General features: G+C 36.8%; 1 pseudogene; it reads right to left on the reverse strand.

Annotated features, from left to right (window-relative positions):
- Positions 1-17,471, reverse strand: part of LOC109276180 (E3 UFM1-protein ligase 1-like) — a 28,783-nt pseudogene that overhangs the window by 6,419 nt on the left and 4,893 nt on the right.

Genomic DNA, 17,471 nt, shown 5'->3' on the forward strand with positions numbered 1-17,471 from the left:
CCATTCTTCGGTTATATGTCTGATTTGGCTCAGAATTCATTCACCCATCCATCCATGCACCATTCTAAAATCACCCAATGAAAATTGGAATAATAGCTTCCATTTATCCATATACTGTCATGGATTCTGACCTATTGACCAATATCCAGCCTTACTCTCTGCCACAAAGTTAAGCTGTCAAAAAGCACAAAATACCATTCTGTAGGGATATACTACATTACAACTCTTATTAGCAAATATTCTATTAAATTCATTTCTAATGTTTTCCTATCCAAGACTAATTCTGTAATATTTTTTCTTAATCACACCCATAAACTCTATATTGGTTAATATGTATTCTAAGAAATAGACATTAATAAATATTATGTCAAAAATGTATTATGGCCTATTGATACAGAACCTAATATTATTACTTCATGAGGTGTGAAGCATTATTTTTTTCTGGTGTCACATCTAGAGTATATGTAATCTTGCTTTTCATCCTAATGGCAACTTACATGGGCAAAATTAAAACAATATCCAGTATTGTTCTTGTATTCTTTTTTCATATAAATGTTAGTGAGCCATCAAATTTCTACTTTTCCATCACTGAAGGCTAAAGCCTCCTGACATTTAAATGAGTAGACTATTCTAATCAAAAGCAACTTTTAGAGGAAGAGATCAAGCATAGACATAGATGCACAAAATTATTTTGATTAAACCAAAAATATATATAAAATGTCCAAATTTGGGGGTCTCCTGCTACTTAAATTAACGCTTTTAGATCAAAGTGTCTTATTTTTTAAAGTAAACTTAGAACCGCATTTCCAGCTGTTCTGTTTCCAGGTCAGTAAGTAGATGCCTGATGAAGCTTTCTTTCCTTCCCACTGTAACTGCTGTGGTTAATATGTTATAAGTTTTAATATGTTATAAGTTAAAATGTTATAAGTTAATATAAGTTCATGTGATGAAGTTATAACATGTGTGGTGGCCTAGTATACACAACAGGTGTTTTCTTGAGACAAGAAAAATAGCCTACTGGCAATGAATACTCATCAAGACATTCAAAATTAATTTTTTTCCTCTTACTCTTAAATAAAAAAAGACGATTACTTTATTCATTAAGATCAGTCAAAGCACTATTATTTTATACTATACTAAAAAAAAAAAAACTGGAATGCCTTTTCCACTAACATATTTCTCATCATTAAAGTGATTTTTTTTTTTTTTTAGGGCCAAAGAAATACTTTTGTCTTGAACAATTGTAAGGTTATCAATATTAGGCCAGCTTATACGGTGAAGTTTACTAATAAAATCCAAATTTAATGGGTGAAAAAATTATAACCCTAACCTATTATGTGACTTTTATAAATGAATAAATCTTAATTAGTAATGGCATCTGCCTCCAGCCAAGATGGAATAGCAGGGATTGGACTTGTAGTGCCACTTAAAATAACTAAAATATCAGACAAACAACAACAGAAAACCAGTTTTCATGACTTTGAATCTAAAGGCAAAAAGAAGTGAGCCCTGAGAGACAGGAAAGAAATGAAATGATCCCTAAATTTTTCCCAGCTTACTGCCTTGAGAGTTACCAGTGAAAGTTCTAGGAAGAGGAAGCCAGGCAGAAACAAGAGGACTTCATGAATCAAAGCATTACAGTTTGCAATGCAGAATACTTAGGATGGTGGTACATAGATAAATAAATACAGTTAGATCTTGTTTCTTAATCGATTCTGCCATCTCTGCCTTTTAATGTTCATTTAAAGCAATTACTGATAAAGTACTTACTTCTGCCATTTTGACGTGTGTGTGTGTGTGTGTGTGTGTGTGTCTGTGTCTGTGTGTGTCTGTGCATTTATATGTCATATCTTTTGTTCAATTCTTCCATTACTGCCTTCTTTTGGTTTTTTTTTGTTCTAGGATACAATTTTTACTGAATTCTTACTTACTTTTCCGTATACCTTTTAGTTATTTTCTCAGTGGTTATCCTGGAGTTTAAAAGTAACACTTTAAGAATAGAACGATCTCCCACAGGGGGATAGGGAAGTGGTGAGTGACAGCCAAACTATGCAGTTGAATGAGACTCAGCTGAAGACACCCATTTCTCCCCATCAACACCCACAGTACTAAGGTGGGAGCTCTATAGCAGGGGGAGGGAGCATACTGAGAAAGAGGCAGATATGAATTTCAAAGGGTTAGACTATACTTAGCAGAAAGTCCACCCATAAGCCTCTGGGAGTACCACCCCTGAAGATCTCCCTCCTAGTCCAGGGGTGCCCCAATGCACGAAGTGCTAAACCCACACCTCTCCCCACTCTGCTACAAGCTCTTTATGAATGATCAGGAGTGTGCTTGGGAGAACAAGATCCAGTAAATAGGGAACTGGCTAAGAAAACAGGCCAAGATTGGTGGACTAGGGACAGACCACAAACTTGAACTATACTGCCACCTGATGGAAAAGAAGGCAGGTTTCCAATATTTAGCAAGGTAGAATTAAAAGAACCAGAGTAGATATAAGAGCTTAAAAATTCATCCACAAGAGGGAACAAGAAAAATGAAGCAGAGACACTTTCATGAAGACCGAGAAGAAGAAAGAAGAAAAAAATCCTCATTTAATAACAACACCATAGAACATAACACTCCATCTGCTGAAGGAGTTAAAGGTGTCTATGACTTCAAATTCAGAAGCGTAAGCACATACCTGCAAAGAATATGAAAAATCAAGGTAACATGGCATTACAAAAAGAAAAGGAGAATTCTCAAGCAAACAAACACCCCCTCTTAGGTATTTGGACTTTTTTCTGTTGTAAACCTTCAAATAATGTCTATCTTCCCCCCACCCCCCACCCCACCCAAAACATGTTAAGTTCTATGACAGCAGGAGTCGTGTTGCTTTTGTCACCATTATATCCCCAGTAGCTACAACAGTATGTGATGCATAGCTATGTAAAAATGAAATAAAAAACTGAAATTATCTTTAATATATATGGATATATAATTAAAACTAATTTCCTTTTTCTCTTAGCTTTTTAATGTGGCTATTAGAAAATATTAAGGGGAAGTAGATGGGGGGGACGAGTAAAATAAGTGATGGGGATTAAGGAGTACACTTGTGATGAGCAAAGGATGATGTATGGAAGTGCCGAATCACTATATTCTACACCTGAAACTAGTATAACACTGTGTGTTATCTATGCTTGAATTAGAATAAAAAATAAATTAGAAAAGAAAATATTAAATAATCTGAATTATTTTTGAAGGTTGTTATGAAGAATCTCAGCAAGCTACAAGGAAACTCAGAAAAACAATTCTATGAAATAAGGAATAAAGTATATTAACAAAGTGATTTCTTTAACAAAGATAGTAAAATTATTGAAAAGAACCAAATAACAATTCTGGAGCTGAAGAATTCCATGAATGGGATGAAGAACATAATATAGAGTGCCTGTAGCAGGGCAGACCAGAAAGAAGAAAGAAGAAATGACTTGGAGAATAGGAATTTTGAAATAACACAGATAGAAGGGGAAAAAAGGAACTAAGATTTTAAAAGAGTAAAGAAAGCCTACAAATGTTATGGGATTACATCAGAAAGACAAATATAATAATAATATGGATTCCAGAAGGAGAAGAGGAAGGAGGTGGGCAGAGAGCTTATTTAAAGAAATAACAGCTGAGGGGACTTCCGGGGAAGATAGCAGACGAGGAGGATTCTAAGCTCACCTCCTCCCACAAATACAACTATATAACACCCACATCAGTGTAAATAACCCAGAAAACAACCTGAAGATTCACAGAACAGATTCTCCACAGCTAAATGTAGGGAAGAGGCCACATCTCACAGGGCAGGAAGGGTGGAGATGTGGTGAGTAGCTAAATGGTCCTGTGAGAGTGTCCGCAGGAGGGAGGGATGCTGCAGGCTCAGAAAGGGGAGAGGAGCAACCCCACACCAGGCACCTCAGGCACAGGGGACCGGCTCGGGGAAGGTGAATCCCCATAACATTTGCCTTTGAAAACCAGAGGGTCCTAATCAGCAGTGGGGCTCCACACCTGGAACTTTAAAAATCAGCAGGCTTAGCTCCCGGAAAACTGGGAAGTCAGAGTCCCTGCCCTTGAAGAGACAGCGTAACAAACAACTTCACTAAGATACAGCAGTAGAACCAGCAGTTTGAAAAGCACCTGGGGTATATGGGAAGGAGATTTATTTACTAATCTCAGAGTGTGTGCTGGAGGGGCAAGGATCTTTGGGAGACCTCTTTGAGAACAAAAGAGTTGGTGGGTGCCATTTTCCTCCCCTACCCAACCCTGGCCTAGATACATGGAACACTTTCCACCTAGCTTGCCAACAGTGTAGCCCACCCCCACTTGTTTCTGCATATCTTCCCCCTCCAACTCTGACTGTCTCAGCAGGAGTTTTCCAGGTGGCTACAGGTCCAGTCTCACAAGGCGCTAGGGCTCACCTTGCCGGCACAGCACATCCCACCCCTGCATTCTCTTGCAGACCTACCCCCTCCAATATGCCTTTGGCCGGAGCCCGTCCAAAGCAATGCCACAAGACTGGCAGTGTGCAAGCAGCCCTAAATAGGGGCCAGCACGACTCCAAAGTGACTCCTACCCCGGGGAGAGGAGAAGATAACCATACACATCAGTCCAACTTTGGCCCCAGCAGTGGGCTTGGGGGCAGACATCAGGTCTGACTGCAGGACCTGCCCACCAACAAAAGCTTCTCGAGGGACAGCACAGGGAAAGCACTGTGCAGTTCAGTGCTACTGAATCATTGGCAAACACCTGGTCTAACTCAACAAAAGCCTGAAGTGGCCCCAGACTGGTCCACTAATGACAGAGGGACCAAACACTGCCCACAACAGGCAAAGAGAGACATTGCAGCTAACTGAACTGAAGGCAAATGCAGCTCAGTCACAACACTGGGCACACAGGACACACACAGGAGACGCCCCTGAAGCACCAGGTTCTGGTGAAGGGGACATTACACTATAGGCACTACAGGAACTCTTCTCCATAACGCCACTGCTTCTTTTTTATGAGTTTATCTATTTTGTTGATCTTTTTAAAGAACCAGCTCCTGGTTCCATTGATCTATTGTTTCTTTAGTTCTTATTTCGTCTATTTCTATGCTGATCTTTATCATTTTCTTCCTTCTACTGGTTCTGGGTTTTGTTTGTTTTTCTTTTTCCAGCTCCCTTGGGTGTAAGTTTAGGTTGTTTTTCTGAGATTTTTCTTGCTTCTTGAGGTGGGCCTGTATTACTATAAAATTCCCACTTAGAACAGCTTTTGTTGCATCCCAAAGATTTTGGACTGTTGTGTTTCCTTTTTACATTTTCTTCATGTATTTTTGTACTTTCTGTTTGATTTTTGGCTGACTCATTGGTTAATAGCATGTTATTTCACCTTCATATATTCGTATTCTTTCCAGATTTTTCTCTTGTGGTTGATTTCTAGTTTCATAGTGTTGTGGTCAGAAAAGATACGCGGTATGACTAAGAACTTTTTGAATTTGTTGAGACTTGTTTGGTGGCCTAATATGTGATCTATTCTGGAGAATGTTCCATGTGTCCTTGAAAAGAGTTTGTATTCTGCTGTTTTAGGATGGAATGTTCTGAACATGTCTATTCAATCCATCTGGTGTAATGGGTTGTTCAAAGCCACAGTTTCTTTGTTGATCTTGTTTGGATGATCTATCTATTGATGTAAGTAGGGTGTTACAGTCCCCTGCTACTTATTATATTACTACTGATCACTTCCTTTATGTTTGTTATTAGCTGCTTTATGTATTTGGGTGCTTCCATGTCAGGTGCATAAATATTTACAGTTTTTGTATCTTCTTGTTGGGTTGCTCCCTTTATGAATACATACTGTCCTTCTTTGTCTCTTGTTACAGTCTTTGTTTAAATGAATGTCTATTTTGTCTGATATAAGTATTGCTACCCTGGCTTTCTTTTCACTTCCATTTGCATGGTAAATGCTTTTCTATCCTTTCACTTTCAATCTGCATGTGTCTTTAGATCTGAAATGAGTCTCTTGTAGGCAGCATATAGATGGGTCTTGCTTTCATATCCATTCAATCACTTTATATCTTTTTTTTTTTTTTTTAGAAAGTGAGAGAGAACGTGCAAGTTGGGGAGGGCACAGGGAGAGGGAGAGAGAATCTTAAGCAGGCTCCATGCTCAGTGTGGAGCCTGATGCAGGGCTTGATCTCACAACCCTTGAGATCACAACCTGAGCTGAAATCAAGCGTCGGATACTTAACTGATTGAGCCACCCAGGCACTCCCAGTCACCTTATATCTCTTGATGGGAACACTGAGTCCATTTACATTCAAAATACATATAGGTATGTACTTACTGCAATTTTTTACTTGTTTTATAGTTGTTTTTGTATTTCTTCTCTATTACTTTATTCTCTTGCTCTCTCTTGTCAGTGTTTGCTGGCTCTCTTCAGTGATATACTTGGATTACTTTTTATTGATTTTTTGCATATCTATCACTGGTTTTTTATTTGTGGTTATCATTAGGTTTATGTATGACATCTTATACATTTAACAATCTATGTTAAGTTGATGGTTGCTTAAGTTTGGGCCCATTCTTTACTCCTCTCCCCCACATTTTAGGTATATGGTTTCATAATTTACATCCTTTTATTTTGTGAATTTGACTGATTTTTATAGATACACTTATTTTTACTGCTTTTGTGCTTTCTACTTTGCTTGCTCCTACTTATGGTCTTTCCTTTCCACTCAAAGAGTTCCCTTCAACATTTTTCAGTGACATGAAAACATATGAAAGTACTCAACACACTGGTAAAAGTGAAAAACATACAGTAAGACTGAGAAAAATGTAACTCTATATTAGATAGTGTATTACCACTGAACTGTAGTTACAAATGCTAAAGGAAAATAGTAGTGAAATTAAATATAGCTACTATAAATTGTTAACAAAACACAACATGAAAAGAGGTAAATCGTGACATTATTAATACAAAAGGGAGGAGTAAAAAGTTGAAGCCTTTATAGGCAATTGAAGATAAGTTCCTATCGACCTAAAATGGACTGTCTTATCTATACAATGTTTTATGTAAATTCCATGGTAATCACAAAGCAAAAACTTAGAGGAGATCCACAATAGACATAGAAAGGGGAAAGAGCATACATACCACCATGGAAAACCAATTAACAAATGTGGGCAGAAACAGAGAAAAAGAAACAATGGAAATATGAAATACCCAGAAAGCAGTTAATAAAATGACATTATCAAGTCCTTACACATCAATAATTACTCTAAGAGTAAATAGATTGAATTCATTTATCAAAAGGCACAAAGTGGCTGGATGGATTTAAAAATATGAAGACCCAACTATAAGGGACCCACTTCAGAATTAAAGAGGCATTTAGACTCAAGTGAAAAAATGGAAACAGATACTCCATGAACAATAGAACAAAAACAAGAAAATACCTAGTAATAAATTTAACCAAAGAAGTGAAAGATCTATACAATGAAAACAGTAACACTTTACTGAAAGAAACTGAAGAAAGTAAAACAAATGCAAGGACATCCTGTGTTCATGCTGGAAAAGTTAATACTGTTAAAATGTCCATGCCAGCCAAAAACATCTATAGATTCAATACAATCCCTATAAAAATCTCAATGGTAATTTCCACAGAAAAAAAAAAATCCTAAAATTCATACGGAACCCCAAAAGACCCCAAAGAATCATAAGAAAAAAAAAAACTGCAAACATCACACTTCCTGATTTCAAACTGTACTACAAAGCTATAATAATTGAAACAGCATGGTCCTGGCATAAAAACAGACACTTAGACCAATGGAACCAAACAGAGGGACCATAATGAAACCTCTACATATACAGCCAACTAATATTGATAAGGGAGCCAAGAACATCTAATTTCCAATAACTGATCCCAAAGAAATAGATTGCCTGAGAACGAATTCAAAATAATTGATTTAAAGAAGCTCAGTAAGCTACAAGGGTCCATGGATACAAGGGTGCAGGGAAAGACAACTGAATGAAATCAGGAAAACAATACATGAACAAAATAAGTTCATCAAAGAGAGAGAAGTCCTAAAAAAGAACTAAGCAAAAATTCTAGAGATGAATGAAACAAAAATGCAGTACAGCTCTTCAACAGCAGAGTGAAGCAAACAGAAGAGAGAATCAGTGAACTCAAGAACTCAAGGACATATTTGAAATTATCCAGTCAGAGGAGAAGAAAAAAAAAAAATTAAAAGGGGGAAGAAAGACTATAGGATTTATTAGTAAGAAAATCAACATACAAATTATAGGAGTCCCACAATGAGAAGAGAGAAAAAGGGCAGCAGCTTATTATAGAAATAATGACAAAAAAAAAAAAAAAAAAAAAAAGCCCCAATCTGGGGAAGAAAACAGACATCTAGATTCAATAGGTCCAAAAGCTGCCAAACAGGTAGGACACAAAGAGCTCTACATTGAAACACATCATAATTAAATTGTCAAAAGTCAAAGACAAAGAGAAAATGTTAAAAGCAGCAAGAGAAGAAATGGCTCATCACATACAAGGGAACCCTGTCTCCATGAGACTATCAGCAGGTCTATCAATAGAAATCTTGTAGGCCGGGAGAGAGGATGAAGATATTCAGAGTACTTGGCAAAGCTATCTTTTACTAAAGATTTTTTTAAGTTTATTTATTTTGAAAGAGAGAATGAGAGAGCATGAGTGGCGGAGGGACAGACAAAGAGGGAGAGAGAGAGTCCCAAGCAGCCTCCATACTCTCAGTGCAGAGCCCAATACAGGCCTCGATCCCACGGCTGTAAGATCATGACCTGAGCTGAAAGCAAAAGTTGGACGCTTAACTGACTGAGTCACCCAAGTCTCCCAGCAAAGCTATCTTTTAAAAATAAAAAAGAGAGGGGCACCTAGGTGGAAGAGTTGGTTACGCATTCGACTTCGGCTCAGGTCATGATTTTGCAGTTTGTGAATTCAAGCCTCATGTCAGGCTCTGTGCTGACAGCTCAGAGCCTGAAGCCTGCTTTGGGTTCTGTGTCTCCCCCTCTCTCTGCCCCTCCCATGCTCATGCTCTGTCTCTCTTTGTCTCTCAATAATAAATAAATGTTAAAAAATATTTTTTTTTAAATAAAAATAAAGAAGAGAGAGGCTCAGTCAGTTAAGTGGCCGACTTTGGCTCAGGTCATGATCTCATGGTCTGTGGGTTCAAGCCCCGTTTCTGCTTCAGATTCTGTGTCTCACTCTCTCTCTGCCCCTCCCCTGCTCATGTTCTGTCTCTCTCTCTCAAAAATAAACATTAAAAAAAAAAAAGAAACATTGTTTAAAAAAGATAAAGAAATAAAGAAGAGATGTTCTTCCCAAGCCAACAAAACTGAGGAAGTCTGTCACCAATAGACCTGCCTTACAAGAAATGCTTAAGAGAGTTCTTCAAATTGAAGTGAAAACACACTAAACAGCAACGTGAAAACATATGAAAGCATAAATCTCACTGGTAAAGGTAATCATGTGAACAAATACAGAGTATTGTAACTCTGAAATGATAGTATATAAATTACATTTGACCCAAATATAAAAGTTTAAAGATAATAATATGTTAACAAATATGGAATATAAGAAGAAGCAACCTCTGAGTAGAACACAGAATGTGGTGAGAGGAGAGTATAGAGTTTTTGTATAAAACTTAAAACAGATGATTATAATGACAAGATATTTTATGCAAGCCTTGAGGTAGCCACTAAGAAAAAAATTACCTATAATATATACACAAAAGATAAAGAGAAAAGAATCAAAGCAAGTCACCACACCCATCATCATCATCATCATCATCATCATCATCATCATCATCAAACAACACAGGAAGCTACCAAGAGAGGAAGAGAGGAACAAAATATCTCTAAAACAGAAAACAATTAATAAAATGGCAACAGTAAGTTTCCACTTATCAAGAATCACTTTAAATGTAAATGGATAAAACTCCTCAACAAAAAGGCATTTAGAGTAGCTGAATGGATAAAAAAACAAACAAAAAAGATCCAGTGCTATGCAGTCTATCAGAGACTGACTTCAGATTTAAGGACACATAGAAGCTAAAAATGAAGAGGTTTAAGATATCCTATGCAAATGGTAATCAAAAGAAAGCAGAAGTTGCTATATTTACATCAGACTTGGTCAAAAACTGTCTCTAGGGACAAAAAGGGTCCATTCAACAAGAAGGTATAACAATTATAAATATATACACACCCAACATCAGAGCTCCTAAATATAATATATACACACCCAACATCAGAGCTCCTAAATGCATACAGCAAATATTGACAGATCTTAAGAGAGAAATGAACAGCCATACAGTTAACAATAGGAAACTCCAATCCCTTACTTTGAACAATGAAGCAAACTTCCATACAGAAAATCAATTATAAGACAGTTGACTTGAATAACATTATAGACCAAATAGACCCAAGGGACAGAACTTCCTACCTAAAAGCAACAGAACACACATTCTTCTCAAGTGCACACAGAACATTCTCGAGGATAGATCACAGGTTAGGTCACAAAACAAGTTTTAACAAATTTAAGAACATCAAAATCATTCCAAGTATATTTTCTCACCACAATTTAATAAAACTAGAAATAAGAAAATAGGAAAAGTTGAAAATACATGGAAACTAAATAATATGCTCTTGAACAACCATTAGGTCAGAGAGGAAATAAAAAAGGAATTTAAACTGTATCTCAAGACCAAAGAAAATTAAAGCATAACATATGAAAGTATAGGGTGTACACCAAAAAGTACTAAGAAGAAATTGTATAGCAATAAATGCCCACATTAAAAAAGAAAGGTCTCAAATAAACAATCTAATTCTACACCTCAAGGAACTAGAAAAAGAACAACATACTAAACCCAAAATTACAAGAAGGAATAATAAACATGAAAGCAGAATTAAATCAAAAGAGAATGGAAAGACAATAGAAAAAAATTACCAAAAATAAGATTTTATTTTTTGAAAAGAATGAAATCAATGATCCTTTAGCTAGGTAAGTAAAAAAAGAGAGAAGACTCAAATAAAATCACAAATGAAAGAGGAGACATTACAATGGATGCCTCAGGAAAAAATATGATCATAGAAAACTATTATAAACAATTATATGCCAACCAATTAGATAATCTATAAGAAATGGGTAAATTCCTAGAAACATAAGGCCTATCAAAACTGAGCCAAGAAGAAACAAGAAAGCCTGAAAAGACCGATAAAAATTAAGGAGACTTGAGGAGCACCCAGGTGGCTCAGTTGGTTAAGTGTCCAACTCTTGATTTCAGTTCAAGTCATGATCTCAACGTTGGTGAGATCAAACCCTGAGTCCGGCTCTATGCTGACAGCATGGAGCCTGCTTGGGATTCTCTCTCTCCCTCTCTCTCTGCCCCTTCCCTGCTTGCATGTGCTCTCTCTCTCTCTCTCTCTCTAAGTAAATAAATAATCATTAAAAAAAAAAAAAAAAAAAAAAAAACCAAGGAGATTGAATCAGTAATCAAAAAGCCTCCCAAGAAAGAAAAGCCTAGGACCAGATGGTTTCATATGTGAATTCTACCAAATATTCAAAGAAGATTAATACCAATCCTTGTTAAATTCTTCCGAAATATAGAAGGAGGGAATACCTAACTTATTTTATAAAGCCAGCATCATCCTGACACTAAAGTCAAACCAAACCAAAAAATCACAAGAAAACTATGGGCCAATATCCCTGATGAACACAGATGCAAAACTCCTTAATAAAATAATAGCAAACCAAATTCAATAGTATATTAAATGGATCATATACAATGACCAAGTGGGACTTATGCCTCACATTCAAGATTGATTCAACATATGAAAATCAATCAATGAGATATACCATATTAATAGAATAAAAGAAAAAGGCCACATGATCATCCAACAGACAAAGAAAAATCATTTGACAAAAGTCAATATCCATTCATGATAAAAACTCTCACCATAATAGGTATAGAGAAATTTACCTCAACACAATAAAGTCATATATGAAAATCTTGCAGCGAACATCATAATCAATGTGGAAAAGCTGGAAGTTCTTCCTCTAAGACGTCATACAAGGCAAGGATGCCCCCTCTCACTACTTCATAGCACTGCAAGTCCTAGCAGTGCTAATTAGACCAATTAGACAAGAAAAAGAAGGAAAGGTATCTGAATCTGTAAAGAAGTAAAATTGTTTGCAGATGACATGATCATAGATGTAGGAAACCCCAAAGACTCAATAATAACAACAACAAAAACTGTGAGAATGAATAAAGCAATTCAGTAAAGTTGTGGGCTACAAAATCAACATACCAAATTCAGTCACATTTCTCTATATAAACAATGAACTGTCTGACAAGAAAATCAAGAAAACAATATCATTACAATAACAACAAAAAGAATAAAATACTTACAAGTAAACTTAACAAAGAGATGAAGACTTGTACACTGAAAATTATAAAACATTAATGAAGGAAATTAAAGAAGACACAGATAAATGGAAAGACATCCTATATTCATGGATTGAAAAAATTAATATTATTAAAATGTCCATAGTACCCAATGTGCTCTAAAGAATCAATGCAATTCCTATCGAAATGCCAGTTCCATTCTTTCCAGAAATAGAAAAAAAAAAAAATCCAATTCATATTAAACCACAAAAGACCCTGTATAGCCAATGCAATCTTTGAGGAAAACAAAACAATAACAACAACAACGACAACACAAAGAGGGGGGCACAGTTACATTATGAAGCTATGGTAATCAAAACAGTATTGCACTGTCATGAAAACAAAAAAACAGACCAATGTAACAGAATACAGAGCCTAGAAATAAATACACACATATGGTCAACTGATCTTCAATAAATAAATGTGCTAAGAAGGGACAGTTGGGGAGCTCAGTTTGTTAAGTGTCTGACTCTTGATTTCAGCTCAGGTCATGACCTCAAAGTTTGTGGGATTGAGCCCCATGTCAGGATCTGCACAGAATGCACAGAGCCTGCTTGGGATTCTCTCCGCTCCCCCCCATCCCTTCCCTATTCACGCTCTCTCTCTCTCAAAATAAATAAGTAAACAATAAAAATATGTGTGCCAAGAACATACAATGTGGAAAGGATAGCTTCTTTAATAAACAGCGCTGGGAAAACTGGATATCCACATCCAGAAGGATGAAAGTGGATCCTTATATCACACCATACAGAAAAATCAACTCAAAGTGGATTAAAGATTTAAATGTAAGTCCTGAAACCATGAAACTAGAAAAAACAGGGAAAAATCTTCTTGACTTTGATCTGGGCAATGGTTTTTTGGAAATGTTCCACAGGCAACAAGAGCAAAAAGAGACAAGTGGGATTACATCAAACTAAATATGTCTGCACAGAAAAGGAAACAATCAGTGAAATGGAACAGCAGCCTATGGAATGGAAGACAAAATTTGCAAACCATATCCAATACAGAGTTAATATCCAAAGTTTATGGGAACTCACAAAATTCAATAGCAAAATTAAAAATGGGCAAAGGACCTGAATAGGCACTTCTCAAAAGAAGACATACAGAGTCAACACGTATATGAAAAGATGCTCATCACTAACCATCAGACAAATGCAGCTCAAAACCACAATGAAATATCATCTCACACCTGTTAGAATGGCTTTTAGCAAAAACAAAACATAATCAGTGTTGGAGATGATGTGGAGAAAGGGGATCCCTTGTACACTGATGGGAATATAAACTGGTACAGCCATTATGTAAAACAGTATGGAGGCTCCTCAAAAATTAAGTAAAACTACCATATGATCCAGCAATCCCACTTCTGGGTATATATCTAAAGGAAATGAAATCAGTATCTCAGAGAGATAACTGTGCTCTCACATTCACTGCAGCACTATTCACAATAGCCTAGATACAGAAACAACCTAAATGTCCATCGACAGATGAATGGATAAAGTACAACACATACACATACACACACACACACACACACACACACACACACACAAAGTGATATTATTCAACCTTAATAAAAGGAAATCCTGCCATTTGTGATAGCATAGATTAATGTGGAGGACACTTCACTAAGTGAAATAAGCCAGAGAGAAAGACAAATACTGCACGATCTCATGTATATATGAAATCTAAAATATTCCACCTCATAGAAGCAGAGAATAGAATGGTAGTTCTCAAGAGCTGGATGGAGTGGAAAATGGGGAGATGTTCAAAGGGTACAAAATTTCAGTTATACAGGATCAATAAATTATGAAGATACAGTGTATATTGATGTGACTATAATTAATACTGAGCTATATACTTGAAATCTGCTGGAAGAGTAGATCTTAAATGTCCTCACCACAGAAAAAGAAGGAAGGAAGGAAGGAAGGAAGGAAGGAAGGAAGGAAGGAAGGAAGGAAGAGAGGGAGAGAGGGAGAGAGGGAGGGAGGGAGGAAGGGTAATTTAGTGAGGTGATATGTTGATTACCTTGATTCTGGTAATTATTTCACAATGTATATGCATATCAAAACATCAAATTGTACACCTTAATTATATATATGACTTCTATTTATCAATTATATCTCAATGAAGCTGAGTTGTAAAGAAAAAAACTGTTTAAAAAGAAAAGAAGAAAATGAAAAGGTTATACTGAAGGGACTTCACCAGGAATTATGGGTGCAACTTCAAGCATAAAACCGGATTGTACATTCAAATTCCTCACTAAATTTTTTTTTAGATATAAGTATGGCATGTAAACTCATGGAAAGATGTTAAAATTAGTTAATAAGAAAATACAAACTAACATAAAAATAGGATCTGATCATTTGTAATAAAATACCTGACTCCAGTTTTGATGTTTGATTGCTAACAGCTTTCAAGTCCATCTTTTCCTCTTCCCTTTCTGCCCCCCAACTGGGAAAGTGGACTTAAAAATACACACACACACACACACACACACACACACACACACACACACGGGTGCTCCTAGCTTTAATGCCAGCAGGAAGTTTAAACCACACAACCACAGCCCATGCAAAGGAACCTTCAACCCAATCCCACCCCTTAATCTCCACTAAAACCCCAAGCCACCTTCCTTTCCTTGCTCTCTCAAGCCAATTTCAGAGCAGTTTGGGAAGCCTGCCTTGGTCTCCTCAGAAGGTCTTATTATATGATAAACCTTTTCATGCCACCTTGGTGTGTCTGTGTGTGGCATCAGTCTTGAAATCCAAGCCAAATTTTAACGGGGGTGGGGAGGTTCCATCCTACCTATACCAGGTGACCAACACACCATTAGAATGGCTAAAATTAGAAAGCCTGACTATATTCAATGTTGGTGAGGATGAGGAGGAAGTGGAAACAATACACATATGAGAAAGTAATATACAACTGCTTTGGAAAATAATTTGTCAGTTTCTTAAAAAGCCAAACAGACATTGACCATATGACCCAGCAATTCTACTCTTAGGTATTTGTCCAAGAGAAAAGAAAGCATATGCTCTAATAAAGATTAATACATGGAATGTTCATAGCAACTTTATTTATAACAGCCAAAAGCTAGAAATGGCCCAAATAGTTCATAAAATACTATTCAGTAATTAAAAAAAAACTGAACTGGTAATAAATGTAATAATATGGCTGAATCTCAAAATAATTATGCAGATTAAAAGAAGACAAACTGTATTGTCCCATTTATATAATTTCTATTTGCAAGTATCAACAGTGATAGAAAGCAGTAAGTAGTTGCCGGGGAGCCCAGGTTGGAAACGGAACAAAGGTGCTGGGGGGGGCGGGGGGGTGGAGACACAGGAGGAAGGGATTACAAGGATGCAACATGGAACTTTCAGAGATGACAAATATATCCAGTATGTTGATTTCGGTGATGAGTGCACAACTAAGTCAAAACTTATAAAGTTTTACACCTAGGTATGTGCAGTGACTTTATATGGAAATTGAACTTGGTGTTTAGGGTTTTTTTTTTTAAAGACTGGAAAATTTCACCTTGAGTACTTGTTGACAGAAAAGGGCCCTAAGGATTGTGCTTGGGGCATTTCTCAGATCTCCTCCTAACCATCATTCTGGGTATGCTCTTCGATTTTCTGTTTTTGTTCTTTTCTTGAGTCCTGTGTTCCTCTTTTTTGGTTTGCCCCCTCATGTTACAGAACACACCCTTCAGTGATACTGTGAGAAAGGGCATTTCTGGGGCACCTGAGTGGCTCCATCAGTTAAGCATCTTGAGTCTTCAGTCTTGAGTTTGCTTCAGGTCATGATCTCAAGGTTGTGAGACCGAGCCCCAAGTTGGGCTCTGTATTGAGGCATGGGGCCTGCATAAGATTCTCTCTCCCTCTTCCCCTCTCCCCACCCCCAAAAAAGGGCATTTCTGGGGGTGCCTGGGTGGCTCAGTCGGTTAAGTGTCCGACTTCGGTTCAAGTCATGATCTGACGGCCCGTGAGTTCGACCCCCACATTGGGCTCTGTGCTGACAGCTTGGAGCCTGGAGCCTGCTTCATGTTCTATGTCTCCCTCTCTCTCTGCCCCTCCCCTGCTCATGCTGTCTCTGTCTCTCAAAAATAATAAACATTTTTTTTTAAAAAGGGGGAATTTCTGTAAAATTACCTGAGGAGTATTCCTATGACAGTTTGGCTAGGCATAGAATTTCAGGTCAGAATTCCTTTTCCATCAGAACTTGGAAGGCACTGGCCATTACCTTGTTTTCCTTGTTGCTGTTAAAAAGATCAAAGTTATTAATATTCCTTTGTATGTTGACGTTGTTTTTTGTACATGATCTTTCTTTTTATTCACTCCCTCCATGTCTCTGGGGGGCTGTGGGATTTTCTAATCGTTTCCAGCAAAGTTTATAATGTGCTTTAGTATGAGTTTATTTATCCCCTGTTCTGGTCACTCACTTCAACCTGAAAACTCATATCCTTCAACTCTGGCAAATTTTCGTAATGACTTTTTCCCTCTTTTCTTTTCTTTTCTCTCAATGGAAGTCCTAATGTTCACATTTCAAACCTACTGCTTTGTTCCTTTAATTTTTTCTTTCTTTCTTTCTTGCTTTCTACCTCCTATTATATCTTTCTATTATATCTATCCTATTTTTATCTTTCTGAGCAATTTCCTTACCTTTATCTACCAACCCTTATATTGAGTTTTAAATTTCTATTATATGTCAATTTTTAAGATTTTTTTGAGTGTTTGTATGTATATGTATCATTCTGTTCTTTCATTTCACTTGCTTCTCCAAGCATATTAGGGAGAGTTTCTATCTTTAAGGTATTTCTTCCTTCTCCTGGATAGTGTGTTCTGTAATCACTGTTTTGGTTTCTCCCTGTTAAGTGCTTCTCACATATCTTGTGTAATATTTTTCTATTGCTGCTCAGATTACTGCAAACTTACTGGCTTAAAACAGTGCCATTCTGGAGGTCAGAAATCCTAACATCGGGGTGTCAGCAGTGCT

This window comes from Panthera pardus, unplaced genomic scaffold (genome assembly GCF_024362965.1).
Source record: "Panthera pardus isolate Hobbes unplaced genomic scaffold, ASM2436296v1 HiC_scaffold_6, whole genome shotgun sequence".
NCBI classification, from domain to species: domain Eukaryota; kingdom Metazoa; phylum Chordata; class Mammalia; order Carnivora; family Felidae; genus Panthera; species Panthera pardus.